The following is a 22,512-nucleotide window of genomic DNA, read 5'->3' as shown; positions in this document are numbered from 1 at the left end:
AAACATCTATTAATTTTGCCTTCCACGTTGACTACAACAGATTTTGTCAAAATGGAGAGCTAAACTTAAAATTTTGCTCATCCCCAGACAGACAATTCAAGAAATTATGAGCTTAAGAAATCATATTTAGAATATTTACATTCTATATCATTGTATGTGACATCAACCTTAACCTCCCTGAATGACCAGGCTATTTTTTGTGATATGGCATTGCGTCGCTTTAACTGACAATTGCACGGTCGTGTGGCACTGTACCCAAACAAAATGTATTAATTTTTTTTCCCACAAATATAACTTTTGTTTGGTGGTATTTGATCACCTCTGTGTTATTATTTATTTATTTTTGACAATTTTGAAAAAAAAACACAATATTTTTTACCTTTTTGCTATAATACATATCCAAACAAAAAATCAAAATAACAGTATGTTGATTAGTTTGCACAAAAGTTATACCATCTACAAAATAAGGGATATATTTATGGCATTTTTATTATTTTTATTATTTTTTTTTACTAGTAATGGCGGTGATCAGTGATTTTTAGTGGGACTGTGACATTGTGGTGGACAGATCAGACACTTGTGACACTTTTTTGGGGACCAGTGACATTTATACAGTGATCAGTGCTAAAAATAGCCACTGATTACTGTATAAATGTCGCTAGTAGGGAAGGGGTTAACACTAGGGGTTGATCAAGGGGTTAAGTGTTCCCTAGGGAGGTGTTTTTAACTGTGGGGGGAGTGTAGTGACTGGAAAAGTAGAGAGATCACTGTTCCTATTCACTAGGAACAGCAGATCTGTCTCTCCTCCCCTGACAGAACGGAGATCTGTCTGTTTACATTGACATATCCCCATTCTGTCCCTCTCAGGAGCAGTCACGGGTGGCTGGTTATGCGCATTGGCTCCGGCGCCGTGCCACGGGCCCCCTAGAGCTATTAAAGTGGCCGACGTTCAATAATGGTGCTTTGCCCAGGAGAGCCAACAGCTGCTTCTACAGGAGTTTTGTGTTTTTCCTGTAGAATAAGCTCAATGTTATCCTATGTGTCCATGCACATTGGGACGTTTAGAGGTATATTTTAAAATCAGCGTTTAGGGGCAGAATAAAAAAATCCCTTGTGGAATGTGATTTTGAGAGGAGTTTTCTAGCAAAGGAACTGACGTTTTTTTAAGCCCAGTGTGCATAGCCCTTATAATGCTAACACTGAATTAAAAGGCCCAAAGCCAAGATATAAAAATTTATCTTTTCTATACAAGTGTGGCAGCCATTACTAAGAACTAGCATCCAAAACGCCTAGGCTGTTTTTACAGCATTGTACATGTCTTTTCAATAAAGGAATACTATTGTTTGAATGTCATCCTAAGTGCCGCCCATCCCTTTTCTTATTCTGGTATGTTGGAGGAGTCAGCAGCCTTGAGGTCTGAACCGGGCAAAGCTGTTATGTAGGAAGGTTGTAGCACCTACACACTTGTTTTCCCATGTCAGCTGAAGTGGTCAATTCAGCCTGTGGTTCCAGCCCACAGTACTCTATTTGAATACCTTAAGAACAGTAAAGGCTATTTTCTTATCCCTGGCTGAATGTTTGGGCACATCACTTGGTAACTATTGTTAAATAATGGAAGTCATTTCACTCATCTGCTGGCAACAGATGTCTCTGGTGCTAAACTGTGAAACTGTTTGTAATACTTTTGTCTGAGGGATCCATAAGTCCAGTTCACCAGGTAGGGGATGACCACCTAATTGCCTCACTTTGCCAGCCCTTCAGCATTGGACATTGGTGGGGAAACTCTTTATAGCTCCTAGGCAAAAAACACTTTGAAATGAGATTTTCTCCATTTGAATATTGTGCAAGGAACTCATATTCAGTAAGTGATAAATAGGATGAACAGAACATAGTTACATAGTTAGTTACATAGTTAGTCAGGTTGAAAAAAGACACAAGTCCATCCAGTTCAACCTTAAAATCAAATAAATCAAATAAAAAAATAATCGTACAATCCAAATACCCAATTTTATGCCCACAATTGATCCAGAGGAAGGCGAAAAAAACCCCCAGCAGAGCATGCTCCAATTTACTACAGCAGGGGAAAAAAATTCCTTCCTGATCCCCCAAGAGGCGATCGGATTTTCCCTGGATCAACTTTACCTATGTTAGTACCTAGTTATATTATGTACCATCAGGAAAGTATCCAGGCCTTTCTTAAAGCAATCTACTGAGCTGGCCAGAACCACCTCTGGCGGGAGTTTATTACACATTTTCACAGCTCTTACTGTGAAGAAACCTTTCCGTACTTGAAGATGAAATCTCTTTTCCTCTAGATGTAGATGTATCCTCTAGATGAGTGCCCCCGTGTCCTCTGGGTTGACCGTACAGAGAACAACTCAACACCAAGTTCACTATATGGACCCCTAATATATTTGAACATGTTGATCATATCCCCCCTTATTCTACTCTTCTCAAGAGAGAATAAATTTAGTTCCTCTAATCTCTTCTCATAGCTGAGCTCCTCCATGCCTCTTATCAGTTTGGTTGCCCTTATCTGCACTTTAAAATACTTTTCCCATTGAAGAACAGATGTGGGTGAACGTTGCTTAATTCCATTTTAACCTGGCAAATGTTGGGTGAGTCTCCTTTGAATGTGGTAAATAAAGTGAATATCTTGGTTGAAAAATGGGTTAATGCTGGGTAAATGTTCAGTGAATTGCCTATTTAATCAAAGATACATAGACTGTCTGTCTCTAAAAAAGTTGGATAGTATTCAAGCATATTGGTTACGATACTGTAATGTAAGGCATCTAATAGGCCTGCTATAAGGAGAGGAGACCATTGTGAGTCCCAATACTTTGTATAGTAGTAGCCATCAAAGGTGTCTTTGGGAGAAATTCACAGTCCAGTAAATAACCTTTCTGGGAGCTGTACATCCAAACCTTCCCGTTATATGTCAACTTTCTAGGGGAGTGTTTTGTTCCAATGAACTCTTGGGATAAAGTATCTCAAGTCAATCTGAAAAAAATATTTAAATTTAGGTGTCCTTTTGTTAACAGTATATTGTGATGTTTTTTAGTTGCTTAAAAACATATATATACTGTGTGTGTGTGTGTGTGTATATGTATATAAGTATTGGGACTCACAATGGTCTCCTCTCCTTATAGCAGGCCTATTAGATGCCTTACATTACAGTATCGTAACCAATATATATATATATATATAGATAGATATCAAGACAATAATATGAGTCTTGTGCCAGATTCATAAGGATCTGTCATTTGTTTAAAGTTATTCCAATAAACTTGTTTTACCATTTACAGTACTGGAAGAATCTTAGCAGATTTTTAGGTAAACCTATATTGGCTTTGAGGCATAATCCTAAATTGCCTTTTCTTAAAATAGGAAAGAACATTGGAATTGGGCAATTTGGGACTGTAAAATATAATTTATAAGAATTCTATTTGTTATTCTCTTAATTCCCATCATCTTGAATGTCACCACTGTCCACAGTTAAATGAAACTAATAACAGATTAACAGATTAATACAGAGCTCCTGCATTCCAATCACTGTGCTAATGTATGGCCATAAAAACATTACTCCCTAGCCCCATTATCAAATAAGGCATTATGGTTACAGTGATGTAAATATGTTGTGAAGCAAGTGACAACCCACTATAAAATGCTACTAAAACATTGCTTTACTATAAATGAAATGCCTAGACCCTGATAAGCCACTTGCACAATTTATTTTCTATTATCATTTTCTATTAGCAACTATCTATCAGTAAATATATCATTAGATCAGCCTCTTTTCCAACAATAAACAGGAATATGTGAGATAAAATGTTTTTTTCTCAAGGCTCATTGCTCGGGTCCATTTTTCAGATACCAATACTTTATAGCACTCTGCTACTTCACCTACTTTAGTCCATAAAGTGATTTCAATTCATGTCCAATACAGCAGCCATTTATGTGGCTTGATTTATCTCAGGGTTACAGTATAATAATACAATATAAATAAATGTATCATATACGTTGGCTGGCAGTATTACATTTCAGTGATAGAACTTCATATAGCACTGATACAGATTCAATGTGTTTCTAATCTTTCACTAAAGGACAAGGTTAAATGAGACCTTCTCCCTATGGTGCACTCAGTGTGCAATGATGATGGGGGATAGATTTAGTTGAAACTGAAATCATCTAGTGTAGCTGTCAGAATATTAGAAAGGCAACTAGCTCCAGACTCTTTTTTTTTTTTTTTCTTTTAGAAGAGCCTTTTCCCAGTGGCAATAACCAGGTAGTGTTTTTATAGCTTTATTGATCAGTGAGAAATCAAGATCTTATAATGAGTCAGACAATATGTCTTTATTTCAGTGTACGCCTTTTTCAGTCTTTTTAGTAAAGGAAATAGAAATAGTGTACAGAACTATTTCAAATTGATATTATTATTGTTATTATTATTATTATTATTATTTATCTTTAGGACATTTAATTGCAACAATCTCAAATTGGTACATGTCTGTTGCCTATCTGTAGAATTTATTTTTGTCTGTACAAACAGTCCATGGCAAACATTATGGTACTTATTTTATGAGGATTAAAAACCTTCCTCCAATGTCTATAAAAAAGAGTGTTGGAGCTTTGAATGAAAGATTGCAGGTAAAGATTTGTTTCAATTAAAACAGTTTTTTTTAACTCTTTGTTCCTTTTAGCAGCAGGGTTCAGGGTCAGCAGTGGAAACATTAGTACTTAGTACTGCCAAAATGATGCAGGTTTAGGAGATATTCATGGTATATACAAGTAAGCCTTATTATATGCTTACCTGTGCGTAAAAGTGGTATAACAACCTAATTTGTGCATGGTTTACTTATAATGCACACTTCTTTATTTTGAGAACATATGGATGGAAGCTTGATACTGACAGAATCAGGTACCCATCCAGAGAAAATCCAAGTACCTTTCATTAAAAGTGAAAAGTTATTGATAGTACAGGGATAAATCGAATGCTGGGTCTGAAACTGTTAAGCCGCGTACACACGTAGCCGTCTGTCCGACGTACTTAGTCTGGCGGACTTCCCGCCAGACTGTCCGTCGGACTTTCCAAACGGGCTACTTGCCCACACACGGCACTTTTTCAGCGGACTAATACGGCGTACTAAGTCCGCCGTACTATCCGCCCTACTTTTGAAATGAACGGACTCACCCACACACGCGGAGGAAAGTCCGCTCATTTCGAGCGGGTCTCCAGGTAGGCGGGGCCCGCGAAGGAGACGTCGCTGGCCCCGCCGCCTGGTATAGACTTAAAGGGGAACCCCAACGCCGAAAAAAATCGGCGTGGGGGTCCCCCCCAAGTCCACAACAGACCCTTGTCTGAGCACGCTACCCGGCCGGCCAGGAAAGGAGGGGCGAGCGAGCGCCCCCCCTTCTGAGCCGTACCAGGCCGCGTGCCCTCAACATGGGGGGTGCCTTGGGGAAGGGGGGGCCGCGCGGCCCCCCACCCCAAAGCACCTTGTCCCCATGTTGATGAGGACAAGGGCCTCTTCCCGACAACCCTGGCCGTTGGTTGTCGGGGGCTTATCGGAATCCGCGCGGCCCCCCCTTCCCCAAGGCACCCCCATGTTGAGGGCACGCGGCCTGGTACGGCTCAGGAGGGGGGGCGCTCGCTCGCCCCTCCTTTCCTGGCCGGCCGGGTAGCGTGCTCGGACAAGGGTCTGTTGTGGACTTTGGGGGGACCCCCACGCCAATTTTTTTCGGCGTTGGGGTTCCCCTTTAAGTCCATACCAGGCGGCGGGGCCAGCGACGTCTCCTTCGCGGGCCCCGCCTACCTGCAGACCCGCTCGAAATGAGCGGACTTTTCTCCGGGCGGGAAAAGTCCGCTCATTTCAAAAGTACGGCGGACTGGCATACACACGGCCGGAATGTCCGCCGAAATGCGAGTCCGGCGGGAAGATTGGAGTGCAAAACTTCTTTCTAAGTCCGCCGTACTTTTGGGTCAAAAAATATGCCGGAGGGGGATTGTCTGGCGGACTTGAGTTTGCCGGACTTTTCCACCCGCTTGTTTGATCGTGTGTACGCGGCATTACAACTATCAGTCAGCTGTCCAGGATTTCAGACATGGAGTTTATAAATCTTTAGTTAAAGTGACCCTGTCAGGTTAAAAAAAAAGTCCTAAAGGAAGGCCCCTGCAATAAAAAAAAAGTTATTATACCTACTTTTTTGATGGCCTGTGTCTCCTACCTTTCCTCCATTCCAGTGCTGCAGCCTCTGCCAGAATGTTCAGCACTCAACATATCCAGGAGTGTCAGATGCCTACCACTTCTACTGCAGGCTTCATCCTTCAGGATTTTTTTTTAGCCTCAAAGGATCAATTTACCAAAAAAATTAATGTCTGAAATCCTGAACAACTAACTGTGACTGTATTTAATTGTGACAATATCAAAAGCTGATGACATCCTATTGATCGTTGTATTGGCAAACTTTTTTCTCTTAGCCCCTGTACACACGGTCGGACATTCTGCCAACCAAATCCGTCGGATTTTGTCTGACGGATTGTGTCTGTCGGATTGTGTCCGAAACTGTTGCATACACACGGTCGGACCAAGTTGTCGGAAAATCCGATCATTCAGAACGTGATGACGTTATTTCGTTAGGATGGGACTACGTTCAGGCTAGTAGCCAATAGCTTTGGTCTAGGAATTTGATCTGAGCATGCGTGGCACTTGGTCCAATCTGAATTCTCTACACATGATCGGAGTATGTCCGGTCGGACCAGTTGGTCGGAAAATATTTCCAATATGTTGGAAAATTGGGTCCGACGGATATTCCGACAGAATCAGTCCGATGCATACCACACACAGTCGGATTATGTGTACAAGGGCTAAGAGCAAGCGTACAGTAAGTAAAAATAAAGGAAAAAAACGCGCTCGACAACGGTGGGAAGTAAGAGAGGATAGTAGTAACAGTAGCTACAGCTAAATACTAGTTATATCATTAGGTTGCTGCCACCCACAAAAGAAAGAAACTCCAAAAGGTGTTTCCTCCAAAAAATAATAAAACAATATGATAACCAGGGTGATTGGCGCTACCTACAAGTAAAACTCCTTATATGTATGTATATCAATATATAATTCTGAATATATCATGTATTCATCTAGAAGAATATATATATAATAGAAGGAGGCATAACCCCAAAAAACTACCAATCTGCAATTTGAAATTCACAAGCTACTCAGAATTCCCAAAAAACAACAAAGTTCCTACTAAAGATAAGTTCCTGGGATTAACAAATAATTCCAATAAGCAACAGAAAAGGAAAAAACGAAAACCAGACAACAAACTAGAAACCAAAAAGAATTTTTTGTATCTGTATCGCTAAGAGACAGTATTCCCTAAAATCGCATAAATGCCAAAGTGTGGTTTGAGTAGGCAAATTCCCAGTAAGAGGCGTATGTAAATGACCAAGATGTGCAAAAAACCAAGATGTGCAAAAAACCAAATAGAAGGTGTATATAAATGTGCTTAGTAAAATTAAAATTCACAATACAAAATTCAGATTCTATTTGGTTTTTTGCACATCTTGGCGATAATGCGACTTTAGGCAAAAAATTCTTGCATATGTATCTATATTAGCGTTTTACACTTACAGTTTGCGTGTTTGGGATTATAAGCTCACTAGCACATTTACATACGCCTCTTACTGGGAATTTGCCTACTCAAACCACACTTTGGCATTTATGCGATTTTAGGGAATTATGCCTCCTTCTATTATATACATATTCTTCTAGATGAATACATGATATATTCAGAATTATATATTGATATACATACATATAAGGAGTTTTACTTGTAGGTAGCGCCAATCACCCTGGTTATCATATTGTTTTATTAAGCGTACAGTAAGTGGTCACTGCCTGGCATGTTTTTTAATTTACATTTTAGGAGATGAATTAATTTGAGATGTTATGGAAAATGTGTCTAATACCTACCTTGGGTTAATTAAAATTTTTATTACATAAATTACATATGATTGAGGGTGTCAGGAATTCAGTTGGGGGGCAGGGTGACAAGAAATGGAGGGGGGTGATAATGGATATTGGAAGAAAAAATGGAGGAGAGAAGTAGGATGGAGCTGAGGGGAGAAGTATTGCAAACAGGGAGAGATGATCTGCAGATGGGGTGCATGGGAAATTACAATTATAGGATGGGGTCACAGGAGAAATGTTCCACTGGGATAAGAGCAGGACAGCACAGTATTGCTTTTACACCCAGTGCCTTATTGCAACACTAGTGTAACCTTTCTGCAAGACCATACAGCCATGCAGTCCGCAGTCCTCATGTTTGAACTTCATGTAGGTGACAAACACATGGTTACAACAAACCAATTAAAGGCACAAGAACTGGAACAATGAATCCCACAGTGTTAAAATTACATATGCATCAGGCATATATATGCAGTCTGTAAGACAGTTAAAAAGTCCAAGGACCATGTGGGAGTAAAAAAGAAAGTCCAGCACTGGTTCCAAAGGCACTGAAAAAAACAAGGGTGCAGATTTTAACCACTTGCCACCCAAGCCAATTCTGACAATTCTCTCAATTTATAATTTTTTTGCTAGAAAGTTATAGAACCCTCAAACATTATATATGTTTTTTTAGCAAAGACCATAGAGAATACAATGGTAGTTTTTGCAAACTTTTTATCTCGCACAGTATTTGGGCAGCAATATTTCATGCTTCAAAAAAATAAATAAATAAAAGTAAGCCCAATTTTTTTGCATAATGTGAAAGATAAAGTTACACCGAGTAAATAGATACCTAACATGTCACACTTCAAAATTGCACATGCTCATGGAATGGCGCCAAACGTAAAAATCCCCCATAGGCGACGCTTTCATTTTTTTTTACTGGTTACATGTTTTGAATTATAGAGGAGGTCTAGTGCTAGAATTATTGCTGTCACTCTAACGTTCACGGTGATGCCTCACGTGTGGTTTGAACACCATTTTCATATGTGGGCGGGACTTGCGTATGTGTGGGGACAGGGACGCTTTCCTTTTTTTTTTAATTTCATTAATTTTACTTTTGTTTTCTTAGTTTGACACTTTAAAAAAAAAAATTTGATCACTTTTATTCCTATTACAAGGAATGTAAACATCCCTTGTAATAGGAATATGGCATGATCGGTCCTTTTTACAGTGAGATATGGGGTCAACAAGACCCCACATCTCATCTCTAGGCTGGGAAGCCTGAAATAAAAATAAATAAATGATCTCAGCTTCCTTGCCATTGGTTTGAATGCAGAGGCCAGGCATGACATCATAACATCGCACCCGGTCCCACAAGGGGAAGAAGTAATCGGTGAACGTTCCAATACTATGGCAGAGAAGCGCTGTGCTAATGGTCACACTGAAGTTGTTATGCCGGCCCCGGTGGAGAACTCAAGACGAGGCTTGTAGAGCAGATGGTAGGCAAGGATGGATCACGTCACTGGTATGTGACGCCTTTCACAAGCATGCACACTGCAGATAACACGGCAGCCGCGCTCCTTTCTCAAACTAGCTTGTGGGACTAATAGGCTTCATTAGAAAAAAAGTATACATATGGTGAGGGGCCAATAGGAACAACTAATCATAGTCCTTAACACCTGAAAATACATACATATCACATTACAAAATGTTTAAACAATCGCGGAGCAACCATGATATGAGTGAAAATATAAAAATGTATTCATTATATTAAATTGTAAAATGATATGGTGTGCTCAAATGTAATGAGATGAATATTAAGCGGACCATTAGGATAAAAATGAATTTAAAATGTAATTGATTAATTAACTAGAAAATGATTAATTAATGACAATAGAATTAATTGATATAAACCAATCACAGAATAGATAAATAATCACACATAAATCTAAAGGAACATTATTATGCACATATGAGCAATAAATACACGGTTTAAAACACGGATTAAAAGAGGAGGGAAGGCGGAAGGTAAAGAGGGGGGAAAGGAATAAGAAGGGGGCGGGGAGTGGCCATTGTACATGCAATGTAATGGAATAAGTTAAATAAGTTTAGAAATGAATTATTTTTAGTTTTACGATACAAGGTCAATGTAATAAGACCGTTGGCAATGTATAGGAGAAAGTTGGAATTTTATAAGCGCGATGAATAATGATATTAATAAGAAATGATGAAAGCGATATGGTACATGAACAATAGTTCAGAAACCATACTCTGCATTATGTATACTGTATGATAGTATGCAAGGTCATAATACAGTCATGCAGTTACAAAGGATCTAACGGATACATATACATATATGTGTGTACATACACACATCCAGATGCACATATACACACACACACACACACACACACAAATGCATAAACCTTGGATGCCGCCAGATTAGCTACAGCAACATGCCAAGAACGGGCAGTTCTTGGCATGTACCATATCGCTTTCAGCATTTATTATTAATACCATTATTCATCACACTTAAAAAATTCCATCTTTCTCCTATACATTACTAATGGTCTTATTACATTGACCTTGTATCGTAAAACAACAAATTCATTTCTAAACGTATTCAACTTATTCCATTGCAATGTGTGTAAAATGGCCACTCCCCACCCCCTTCTTATTCCTTTCCCCCCTTCCCTCCCCTTTTAATCCGTGTATTAATTGCTCATATGTGCATAATAATGTCCTTTAGATTTATGTGTGATTATTTATCTATTCTGTTATTGCTTTATATCATTTAATTATATTTCCATGAATTAATAATTTTCTAGTTAATCAATACATTTTTTAATACATTTTTATCCTAATGGTTCACTTAATATTCATCTTATTATGTTTGTGGACACCATGGGGTTTACTAAAGGCAAATTCACTTTGCACTACAAGTGCATTTGGAAGTGCAGTCGCTGTAGATTTGAGGGGAAGATCTGAAATTAGGAGAAGCTCTGCTGATTTTATTATCCAATCACGTGCAAGCTAAATTGCTGTTTTTTATTTTCCTTGCATGTCCCCCTCAGATCTACAGCGACTGCACTTCCAAGTGCACTTGTAGTGCAAAGTAAATTTGCCTTTAGTAAATAACCCCTCATATATTTTATAATTTATTTAACCTCCCTAGCGGTATGTTTATTTCAGATTTTTGGTGCTGAAAGCGGTACAATTATTTTGCATGGACATTTGGCGTTTTATAATGTAGGTCTGCAATTCTAAGCCCTTGTACACATGGTCGGACATTCTGACAACCAAATCCATTGGATTTTGTCCGACAGATTTTATCCGAAACTGTTGCATACACACGGCCAGACAAAGTTGTCGGAAAATCCGATCGTTCGTAACGTGATGACGTTATTTCATTACGATGGGACTACGTTCAGGCTAGTAGCCAATAGCTTTGGTCTAGAAATTTGATCTGAGCATGCGTGGCACAAAGTCTGATCGGATCATGTTGTCGGAAGCCCAGCTCTAAAACTTTGTCCATTGGATATTCCGACGGAAACAGTCCGATGGAGCCCACACACGGCCGGATTATCCGACAACACGGTCCGATCTGACATTTTCCGTCGGAATGTCCGACCGTGTGTACAAGGGCTTAGGAATAACTCACTTAAATCTGTCCAAACCAGAGTCTAGTAGACATCCCGGGTATGATAAAATTTGAAAAACAAAATCATAAATTAAAATATAATAAATAACTATAAAGAATTATACCAAATAATAATATAACAATAATACACTGAAATTTGCTCAGTTGCAGATTTGTCACTGTCATTACTTTTCAGTATTTGATGACGCATTTCCCCACGAATCACTATCGCTCAATTCTGCGAGTGATTCTAATTTATTATCACTGTTTTCTAGCTGGTCTAAAACCACTTTTGATGTAAAGGGACAGTTTTGGTTGTTATGGACAATCTCCAGTTTCCAGGCAGAACAGTTTTATATATATAAAACTGCATGCAGGACACTGGACAGACCACTAGGGACAAAGGGGATGTGAAATAATTATATACAGCAATGTAATCTGTAAAATTACATTATACTGTATATAATGTGTGTGCTTCACTTTTGAATTTTGTGGCTTTCTCCATTCCTGTGCCCAACGCTCGCAGGGAACAGAGCCTGGCTCCGTGATAGATCGAGCGGAGGACGAGCCGCTCGCACAGCGAAGGGGGGACATTGCTGGATCCAGGGGATAAGGTAAGCATACTCATCCTGGATCCAACGATGCGATCCCGAGTCTGGCTCGGGGTTACCGCTAATGGTACTGAATTTTCACCCCTAGCCAGACTCGGGAATACCGCCGGGGGGGTTAATATACTTAATATGTTTTTATATTTTCACCCATATCATGGTTGCTCCGCAGTTGTTTAGACATAGAGAGATTTTGTAATGGGATATGTATGTATTTTCATTACTATGATTAGCTGTTCCTTTTGGCCCCTCCCCATATGTATACTTTATAATGAAGCCTATTAGTCCCACAGGCTAGCTTGAGAAAGGAGCACAGCTGCCGTGTCATCTGCAGCATGCATGCTCGTGAAAGGCGTCACATACAGGTGACGTCATCCATCCTTGCCTACCATCTGCTTTACAAGCCTCATCTTGAGTTCTCCTCTACCACAGCCGGCGTAACATCTTTGGCGTGACTGTGAGCACAGCGCTCTTCCGCCACAGGATTGGAACATTCACAGATGACTATGTCCCCTTGTTGGGATCACCTTAATGCCTATATATTACTTCTCAAATGTGAGTTGCCACTTTTAAGTGACAATTAAACTTGTTAAAATCTGCACCCAGAGGCGCCACTCTCTTTGTTCTGACAAACACATGGTGCAGGTAGGAATGTTTAAGGCCTTTAAAAACACAGATTCCACTTACAGATAGATGAGACCATGGGACAGATTCACTAAAGAAAATGAACAAAAGCAAGCATTACTTCATTACAGTACACTTGGATTGTAGGTCCATATGCATTACCGGATGTTTGTGCACCCTGAACCTATCTATCTGATCATACATGTGGGTCAGTTCCATTTTGCTGCTTAGTTAATGTTGTATTTGTGCCTTCTGGTTTTTTTAAGGTGCACCAGAGAATGTGTATAGTTTTTTGTTAAAACTGAAAAAAAAATAATAATATTTGACCAGCTGACTGAGCAATGAACTGCAAAGCTAAAGGGCATAAAAAAACCTGTATGCTATGCAGTTATAGCAAAGAGTCTGTGTATAAATGGTATCAGCATATAAATGCTGGAATCTCATATGCTACCTCAGCTGTGTCTTTCAGGTTCCATTTCAATACCTGAAATAACCCTGGAGGGCTTTCTATAATGAAATGATTTAATCTTGAGGCTTAGCTATACTCACATAGTCAAACCCATTCAGCAGTGGTTTTTCCATTTATAGAGGTTTCCTTTTTGAAACTAAAGCCAGTTGCAGGAGAATTTTTATCTACGCATTTCGTGGGTTCGGGTTCTAAATGATTCCTACCAATGCCAGAGGAACTGGTTGTAGACGCGTCTCTGCCCATGCTGGATAAATCTGTGATCCCTGAGCCCCCTCTGAATTGGTGGGCTATGGGTGGACTAATGCAAAATCAGGTTGTTCATGTCACTTCCAGTGACACAGTTGGCATATTTTTTAACTTTTGCTGTGCCACTGCATGTTAGCAGGTGGGTTTGGCAAGCCTTAGCATAAGATTTGACTTTCACAATCTCTTTATGCATGTTAATGCAAATGTTTTTGTTTATTTGAGGCAGAAGAAATCTGCTTCAAAATGAACCCACAGTATAAATCTTAATGGTTTAGATACTGCAGTAATAGATTGGATAGCATTTGGATAATCAAACTTTTGCTGTTTGCATCCTATTAACAATCTATCAGAGACAGCTTTTGGGGGGTTTTGATGGATAATTATCACTTCTTCTTTTTGATCAACTCCTATGCCTTTTTGTTTATTTGCAAATAAAGAACTGTAGGAAGATAAGGATGCTGATGTTGAGGAGAGTATGAATTCTAGCGAGGAAGGAGAACATAAGGATAAGATGGAGCCAAATAAAGCCTATAAGTATATGTTTACAGCAGAAGAAACCGACATGCTGTTCAAAACCATTTATGTTTCAGAACAAATCACGGACAGTGTGTGGGTTTTTTCAGTTCAAGGCCATACACAGGATGGCATGTATAAGAGAAAAATTGGAAGTTATTCTACTACAGAAAGTTCTTACAGAGGTTATTCAAAAGGAATGCAGAAGTTCTTTATTCACAGGACCATTAAAAAAGGCCCTTTACATTGAATGAGATGGTTTATGCCCAATGTGTATTTATCCTAAATTGCTATAGACTTATCTTTTTTTTTAAATATTGGATTTGTTTATTGACGTTGTTGGATCTCTGAAAGAGCCTTTGTGTGACAGCTACCTTCTGAAAAACCTAGGACACCTCTGCTTCTGCTATTACACTTGATTGTCACTACTTGTGTAGCGCCCCCTCTGTTTAGGAAGGTGATTAGAGGATTTTTTTTGAGAGAGTAGGATGTTGAGATAGGTAAATTTGGCCAGGGTCTTATTCTTTTCTAGGCCTGGTTGTTTATTTGAGGCTGGTAGTGTCAGAGTAGATGGGGGTGTGGCCGCCTACACTTGGGCTCAGTGATACCTCCTCTGCTTGGCAGTGGATTTTGTTGGAAAGAGAGGAAGGACTGAGGCCTGAGTGGCAGGAAACTCATGTGAGAGAGTTGACCAATGGTTAATTTCCTTGGTCAACGGGAGGTCTCTCATATAAAAAGGGGGGTCACATGCTCCAGGGGAGTCCCGGGGGAGTTCAGAGAGTTGAGAGGGAGAAGGGCCAGAGCGCTGGGGGTTCAGAGACCCTGGAGCCCCTGGGCGGAGGCTTGAAGGCCTGGGGGTTCAGAGACCCCAGAGCTGGATAGCCGGAGGAGTCCAGGGAGGCCAACGTCTGGTCCCTGGAGGGACAACTATCATGTAGTACTTCAGGAAGACCGGGTGTAAAGGATCGTTAGAAGGGTTTAACTACCAAATACTACTGCAACTAATCAGTACCCTTTTTGGATTCAGAGTTGGGGTCGGATGGGGCATTTCATATATTCCATTCAACAGCCCTCCAATTACACCCAGAATAAAGCTTTATAAAATTAAGAGTTTGTTTGGTGTCCTGAAATTGCCTGGGGGATTGAAAGCAGGGTCATTGACAAAAAGGTAATGAAAAAACACAGCAGCTCCTAAGGGGGTAGTGCGCTACATTTGCATAGGCTCGAATTCCAAAATCTAGATGGAACAGTTACAGAAAACAAAATGAACTGTTAACAGGAAATCCAGAGAACATACTCCAGAATTATTTCAGGTGTTCTTCAAAACAGCTGCTTTTATCACCAATGCCCTGGCTGAATTGATTGGAGTACCATTCCTCAGTCTTAATTAATTCAGTTTGTAGAGTCATCTGATACAAAACTATGACTTGAGATGTTTCTTCTCTAAGGCTTGGTTTCCCTTTTTAGAGGATATACTTTGTGCTCCAAATTAGATAAGGTCATAATTAAGAAGTGGAATACAAGACTCAAGGATGTGGTAAAGCCACTGTTACTAGGAAGCACTGTTTGTTTATAGCTCAGATTCTGTCTTTAATACCCAAGAAAATACTTCCTGTTAAGTGCTTGGAGAGGGGACTTTTTCTTCCCTTTGTGATTGTGGATCTTATCAAATCCTTCAGATTGTCAAGAAGGGAGCAAGAGACTGAAGATTTCCTTGAAGCATTAAAGACACAGCCTATCTTTTTTCTTGGCGAGGTGCCAATTGACCCAGGTTCCTATAGGCAGATATCATTATTACAGAGCCATGTAAAACGTTTGGCCAAAGTGCTGGCCCTACACTTGAATGGGATTATACTAACCATTATTCATTCGGATCAGGCTGGCCTTAATGCCGCATAAATCAACAGCAATATTTTTAAATATGCGTATGCTGCCCAACAACACAGGCCACAGAGCTTTACCTTCTCTCAATGCTAGTAAGGCATTTCACAGTATTGACTGGTGGTGCCTGTGGGCGGTGCTGGACAAATTTGGTTTTGGTGCACGGTTCATCTCCTGGGCCGCCTATCAAATCATGCTTCACAAGTGGCCATTAGAAATACAGAAAGGGTTTCAGACACATTTGTTCTGGGTAGAGGAACTAAACAGGGATTTTCTTTTATCCCTGCTCCTATTTGCTATAGCTATCGAGGCCTTGGCTGCCCTGATTCGCACTAATTATAGGTTTTATACATGGCAATCTGCATGGGAAAATAATGCTGTATGATGATATGCTGCTACTTTAGGGGTATACCACTTATAACTTTTCTAAACACATGAACGTGTTTTACATTACAGTGAAAGTGCTGCATCCTCTAAAGTAGTTTTGGCCACAAAAAATAAAAATCCATTATGTGTAGGTATAAGCTACTCTTCAAACATAACATTTCCTTTGAGAAATCTCAACAAGACAATTACTTTGAGACATTTTACCATTATGGTATCTTAGTTGGAATTTTAAAAAAATGTTCTCATTTGCTTTGTGCTGTAAATGAATATTGACATTTTGTTTTCTCTAGTATTGAATCACACTCTGTGATCAATTCCTAGAGATAATTCTGCTCTAGACTGAAAATGGCCATCAGTGACTTTTCTGATTGTTTTCTTGTGGCTTTTTGATCTCTTTTCCTATTAAAGCATTTTTCTTGTTTCTTATGGATTTATCCAATTCCCCCTTAAATCTTAAAAAAAATTAAAAGCAAAAGGTAGATTGAAATACAAGATAAAAGTAATGATGCAGCTGAATTTTTCCAGAAAACTCATGTAAAAGGGTGTAACAACTTTGGTCATTCTCTAGATTTTAGCAGGGGTTTTTATGACTCTGATAGTAACAACTGAGTACTGTACTGATACTTTTTTTTTTTTTGCACTAAAATAAATTTTTTCAGGACAAACTTTTAGGGTATGTCCCCTTCTTCAAGGTCCAAGCAGTACTAATGCACAAGGTTTTAACAGAAGAACAAAGAGATGCACCGAGTGCATCAAGACCCCTCATGGACTCTGAAGGCAGAACGCATATGAAAGTATATTTAACCACTTCTGGACCATCCACCATACATTTACTGCGACAGGGCAGCCACTCTGTGTCAGATCACGTACGTGATCTGACACTTCTGGGCTGGGGCACACAGTGCCAGCGAACCCCTCCCGCTATAATGACACACAGCAGGAGCCCAGCAGCGGGTACACAAGACACAGGTAGAACCACAATCTGACTATATAAACAAGATTGTCGTTCTGTCAAAAGGGAAGGTATTGATCCTATGCTAAGGAACACGGATCTTTGCCTTCCCCTAGTCAAAGCACCTCCCCCACAGTGAGTAAGCACAGGCTAGGCACACAGTTAACCCTTTGAGCATCCCTGATATTAACCCTTTCCCAGCCAGTGTCATTAGTTCAGTGACGGTGCATATTTTTTTGCACTGATCATGTGTAATAATGCCACTGGTCCCCAAAAAGTGTCAGGTGCCCGATTTGTCCTGCTATAGGTCGTTGATCATAGCCATTACTAGTAAAAAAACAAAAATATTTTTTTTTTAAATATCCCATAGTTTGCAGACGTTATAACATTTGCGCAAACCAATCAATATACGCTTATTATTATTATTATTATTATTTTACCAAAAATATGTAGCAGAATACATATTGTGCTGAATTGATGAAGAAATTTGATTTTTTTTTTAATTGTCTTTTTTTGTTTATTGGGCAAAAAACTGCAGCGGTGATCAAATACCACCAAAAGAAAGCTCTATTTGAGGGAAAAAAAATAACAATAGCTGTTGTTTGGGTACACTGTTGCATGACCACACAAATGTTAGTTAAAGTAATGCAAGGGCCAAAGCTAGGGGGGAAGGGGGTGTGCCCCAGGTGACAAATCTAGGGGGAACTGCTGCTCTAAGGGTGTCACTGCCCTCTAATTAATGGAATGGACAGGCAGCGCCAGCTGCATAGTTTGCCAAATACCGAAGAATCAAATAGGAGGGAGACTGCACAGGTGCACTAGTGCTGGATCACTTTGCTCCTCCCGTCCCCCCCTTTAAAAAAGCATTCCAGAGTGATGCTGCAGCTACTGTTGCTCTAGAAGCAAAAGTAGCTGCACCGTTGCTCTAGAATGCTTTTCTATAGAATGCCGGGCGGAAGGAGTGGAGTGATTCAGCTCTTGTGTCCCTGTGTGATCTCCCTCCTAATTTATTCTCTGGTATTTGGCAAACTATGCAGGGGGCGCTGCCTGTCCATTACGCTTTAACTGGTGACAGTGACACCCTAGAGCAAAGGCACTCGGTGTGAGCGGCACCCCCATGGAATTCTGTGAGGTCTCCCTCCTAGTGTCCTGCCCAGTGCCCAAATAGCCTATGTTTTTTCTGCGTGAGGCATCCCAGAGAAGCGGAGGCTTCAATGGAAGCCCTGGACTGGGGGGGGGGGGATGTGCAGAGGAGGCCCTGGACTGGGGGGTGTGTGCAGAGGAGGCCCTGGACTGGGGGAGAGGGGTATAGAGGAGGCCCTGGACTGGGGGGTGTAGTGAATGTCCTGACATGAGGGGGGTATGCGAAGAAGGCCCTGGACTGGGGGGGTGCAGAGAAGACCCTGGACTAGGGGGGTGCAGAGGAGGCCCTGGACTACAGGATGCAGAGGAAGCCCCGGGCTAGGAGAGGAGTGCACAGGAGTCCCTGGACTGTGGGTTTTAGAGGAGGCCCTGGACTTGAAAAGGGAGGTTGATGTGGTAAAGGACCTGGATTCGGAGAGCAGATTACAGAGGAGGCTCTAAACTGGGGGTAGGCTGTAGAGGAGGCATTGGACTAAGGGGGTGGGTGCAGAGAAGGCCATTGCATAGGGAATTGTGGTTTGTGTGGCAACAGCCCCTGAATAGGGGGGTGTACAAGGGAGATACAGGACTAGGTGAGGGATGCATGGAGGTCCCAGATTAGTAGAGGGGGTGTCTGGAGGCCCTGGACTAGTGCAGCAGGTGTCTGGAGGCCCTAGACTATGAGAAGGGGATCATGGAGGCCCTATGGACTAGGAAAGAGGGCGCCTGAAGAACCTTACAGCTTCAGGGAGAAAGCGCCTGGATTTAGGAGTCTGCCTGGGCCCTGGAGGGTGAGATCACTACATAAATGGGGACATTTATCAATTGCCGCAAGTAATGCCAAACTGGAGCAGAGAGACAGGTCGTGTGATAGATTTATTTATTTATTTATTTATTTATTTATTTATTTATTTATTTTTTTTATTTATATCAGGAAATGGGTCCACACAGACCAACAGATTACAAACTTTCCACATAGTTTACAGATAGCGAAACAATATCTGAAGAACAACATCAAAAATCCGTGGGCATTATCGCCAAGAAGATAAACAGCAGTATGTGGATTCGAGATTCCACTTCGTCCTGTGGTCCCACTTCCCAGTTTCTTTTAAACTGACTAGGTATCTCTATCGATACCACTGCCAGTGTATGGGGGGGGGGGATAGGTGAAGCGTTAGGGGAGGGAGGGACAGAGGGGCGAAGGGAGGACAAGGGGGTAAAACGAGTATGGGGTACAAAGGGGGGAGGGAGTGTAAGAAGGGGGGGAGCAAAGTGTGCTACCCAATCATGGAGTGCGCATATGACCATACTGAATTACGGATGTGGGGCCCATCTCCATGGTCCCCAGGCTCAGCGGATCTTGGGTGCTACATACAGTATCACCCGTCTGCGTCCACCCGTCTCAGGGCCTGGCCCTCAGCCGAGTATATGAACGCAGTCCAACCTTGCCAGGTTTTAGTGAAAGTTTCTTCCCTATTTTGCGCTGTGAGGATAAGATCCTCCATTTTCCTAATGTCTTCCACTTTACGCAGCCAGAGGTCGATGGTCGGTGGTAGGGGCGATTTCCAATGGAGCGGTATGCAGGCTTTAGCCGCATCAAGTAGGTGGCGGATTACCGATTTCTGGTATTTCCTGTCGGGCACGTCGGAGGCATGTAAGAGATAAAGAGCTGGGTCGTCTGTGAGAGGCAGGGCCGTGAATTGTTGAATTGTCTCCCGCACCACTTTCCAAAAGTGTGCGAGTTTCGGGCAGGACCAAAAGATATGCAGCAGAGTCCCTTTGTCTATGAGGCATCGCCAACACCGGTCTGACGTATTCGGGTAGAGCTGATGGAGTACTGAAGGGGTCCTATACCAACGTGAGATAATTTTGTAATTTGTTTCTTGGATCTTGGCACAGATCGAAGATTTGTGGGTAAATCTGAGTATACGCTGTCTCTTGGTGCTGTTGAATTGGCAATCTAACTCCTCCTCCCATTTAAGTAGGCCCGGAGGAAGAAAGTCTGCTGAGGGAGAGTTTAGAAGATTATAAGTCAGTGAGAGTGTGTGCGACAGGACACCCGCGTCAGTGCAGAGCACTTCCAGGGCCGTGAGCGTCAGGGCGTCTCTCCGGGGGGGTGGGATCGTAGAGAGGAAATGTGTAAGTTGGAGTGCCCTCAGGAAGTCTAGTCGGAACGGGCCTGCAGGGTCTAGTAATTCCGCCGTCGTTTTCCAGCGTCCCCCTGTACTAAAGTGGGATGCTTGATGTAGTCCCGCCTCCCCCAAGTTCCGAAGACTCCCATCGTAAAGACCTGGAGTAAATAATGGGTTGCCTATGATGGCGTACAGGGGCGAGCCTGGGGAGGAAAGGGGCGTTTGCGAAACTATCCGAGCGCAGACCTTCGCCGAGCTACCAATCAGTGGGTGGCGTTTGATCACACCCGGCAAATCCGAGTAGCACCATGGCATCCTCCGGAGTGGAATCGCACTTTGTGCCTGTTCCAGCTGGGCCCACAGCTTGGTGTCCTGATGGCGGCACCAATCTATGAGCCTCCCCAGATGAACCGCTTGATAGTAGGCTCGAATATTTGGTAGGGCTAAACCGCCACATAATTTGGGGAGCACCAAGAGTTTGTGAGCGAGTCTAGGTCTTTTTTTCGCCCATACGAATTCCGTGAATGCAGATCGAACTCTTTTAAGGAAGGTATATGGATAGGTAGGGCCTGCATTAGGTAGAGAATTTTCGGGAGGACGGACATCTTTAAGATGTTACAACGTCCCATCCAGGAGTGCATACCCGACTGCCATTTGGACAAAAGTGATTTTATTTCCAACAGTAGCGGAGGGAAGTTATACTCATACAGTTTCGAGAGTGTATGCGGGATATACGTACCAAGGTACTTCAGAGCCGTGTTCGTCCACTTCAGGGTAAAGCTAGCTTGGAGGTGGACAAGCTGCGCCGCCGGTATCCCCACTCCCATTGCCTCAGACTTGGCGAAATTAATTTTTAAATTTGAGAGTGTCCCGTACGTTTCGAACTCTCTCATCAAATTTGGAAGGGATACCACTGGGTTGGAGATTGAGAACAACAGGTCGTCCGCGTAAGCCGATACTTTGTGCTGGGTGTGTTTAACCGCGATGCCCGTTATGTTCGGATTTGATCTAATGTGGCAGAGGAACGGTTCGAGGGAGAGCGCGAATAAGAGAGGTGAAAGCGGGCATCCCTGTCGGGTCCCGTTCGTGATCCGAAAAGGTTCGGACAGCACCCCATTGGCCCTAACCCTGGCCGATGGTGTGGTATATATGGCCTGGATCCACCCTAACATGGTTTTGCCCAATCCTATGTGACGTAGTGTGGCAGACATAAAATCCCAGCTAACCCTGTCAAAGGCTTTCTCAGCGTCCGTGCTGAGAAAGACACTTGGCTTGTGCTCCATGTTAGCCGTATGCAGCAGGTTTAAGACTTTAGTGGTGTTGTCTCTAGCCTCTCTGGTGGGTACGAAGCCTACCTGGTCCAGGTGTATCAGGTCGGGGATGTATGATTGTAGCCTCATGGCTATGATCTTAGTGAATAGTTTAAGATCCGTGTTCAAAAGAGAGATTGGGCGATAGCTCCCGCATAGGGATGGGTCCTTACCTTCTTTAGGGATCACAGCTATATGTGCCTGTAATGTGGCCTCATGGAGCGTGCTCCCTTTGTGATAGATTTATTAACCGCTTGCCTACCAGCCACCATCATTATACTGCGGCAGGTCGGCGCATTCCCACGAGCAGTCGTAGCTGTACGTCGTCCCTTTAAGCAGGGATAGCGCACGCCACGGCACTGCGGGTGAATGATGAGCGTGGCCAGCGGTCACAATGATGAGGGCTGGAACAGGGACGTGTGTCTGTGTGTGTAAACACACAAATCCCTGTTCTGTGAGGAGAGACAGATCGTGTGTTTCTACTAGCTAGAAAAAACGGTCTTCTCCAATAGTAAGTTCCTTCCCACAACAGTTAGAACACACACTAAGGGAACGCAGTTAACCCCTTGCTCACCTGCTAGTGTTAACAGTTAACCCCTTCCCTGCCAGTGACATTTACACAGTAATAAGTGTATTTTTATAGCACTTATCGCTGTATAAATGTCAATGGTCCCAAAGA

At 42.0% G+C, this 22,512-nt stretch overlaps 1 protein-coding gene across 1 annotated transcript in view; it reads left to right on the top strand.

Annotated features, from left to right (window-relative positions):
• SCHIP1 (schwannomin interacting protein 1) overlaps nucleotides 1-22,512 on the top strand; it is a 595,708-nt gene that overhangs the window by 140,783 nt on the left and 432,413 nt on the right. The gene's annotated exons all lie outside the window — the stretch shown is intronic.

The sequence above is a fragment of the Lithobates pipiens genome, unplaced genomic scaffold (assembly GCF_037356315.1).
Source record: "Lithobates pipiens isolate NorthernLeopardFrog02 unplaced genomic scaffold, aLitPip1_a1.2 Scaffold_18, whole genome shotgun sequence".
Classification (NCBI taxonomy): Eukaryota; Metazoa; Chordata; class Amphibia; order Anura; family Ranidae; genus Lithobates; species Lithobates pipiens.
The sequence above is the reverse complement of the archived record's forward strand: the minus strand, read 5'-3'. Positions and strand labels throughout refer to the sequence as shown.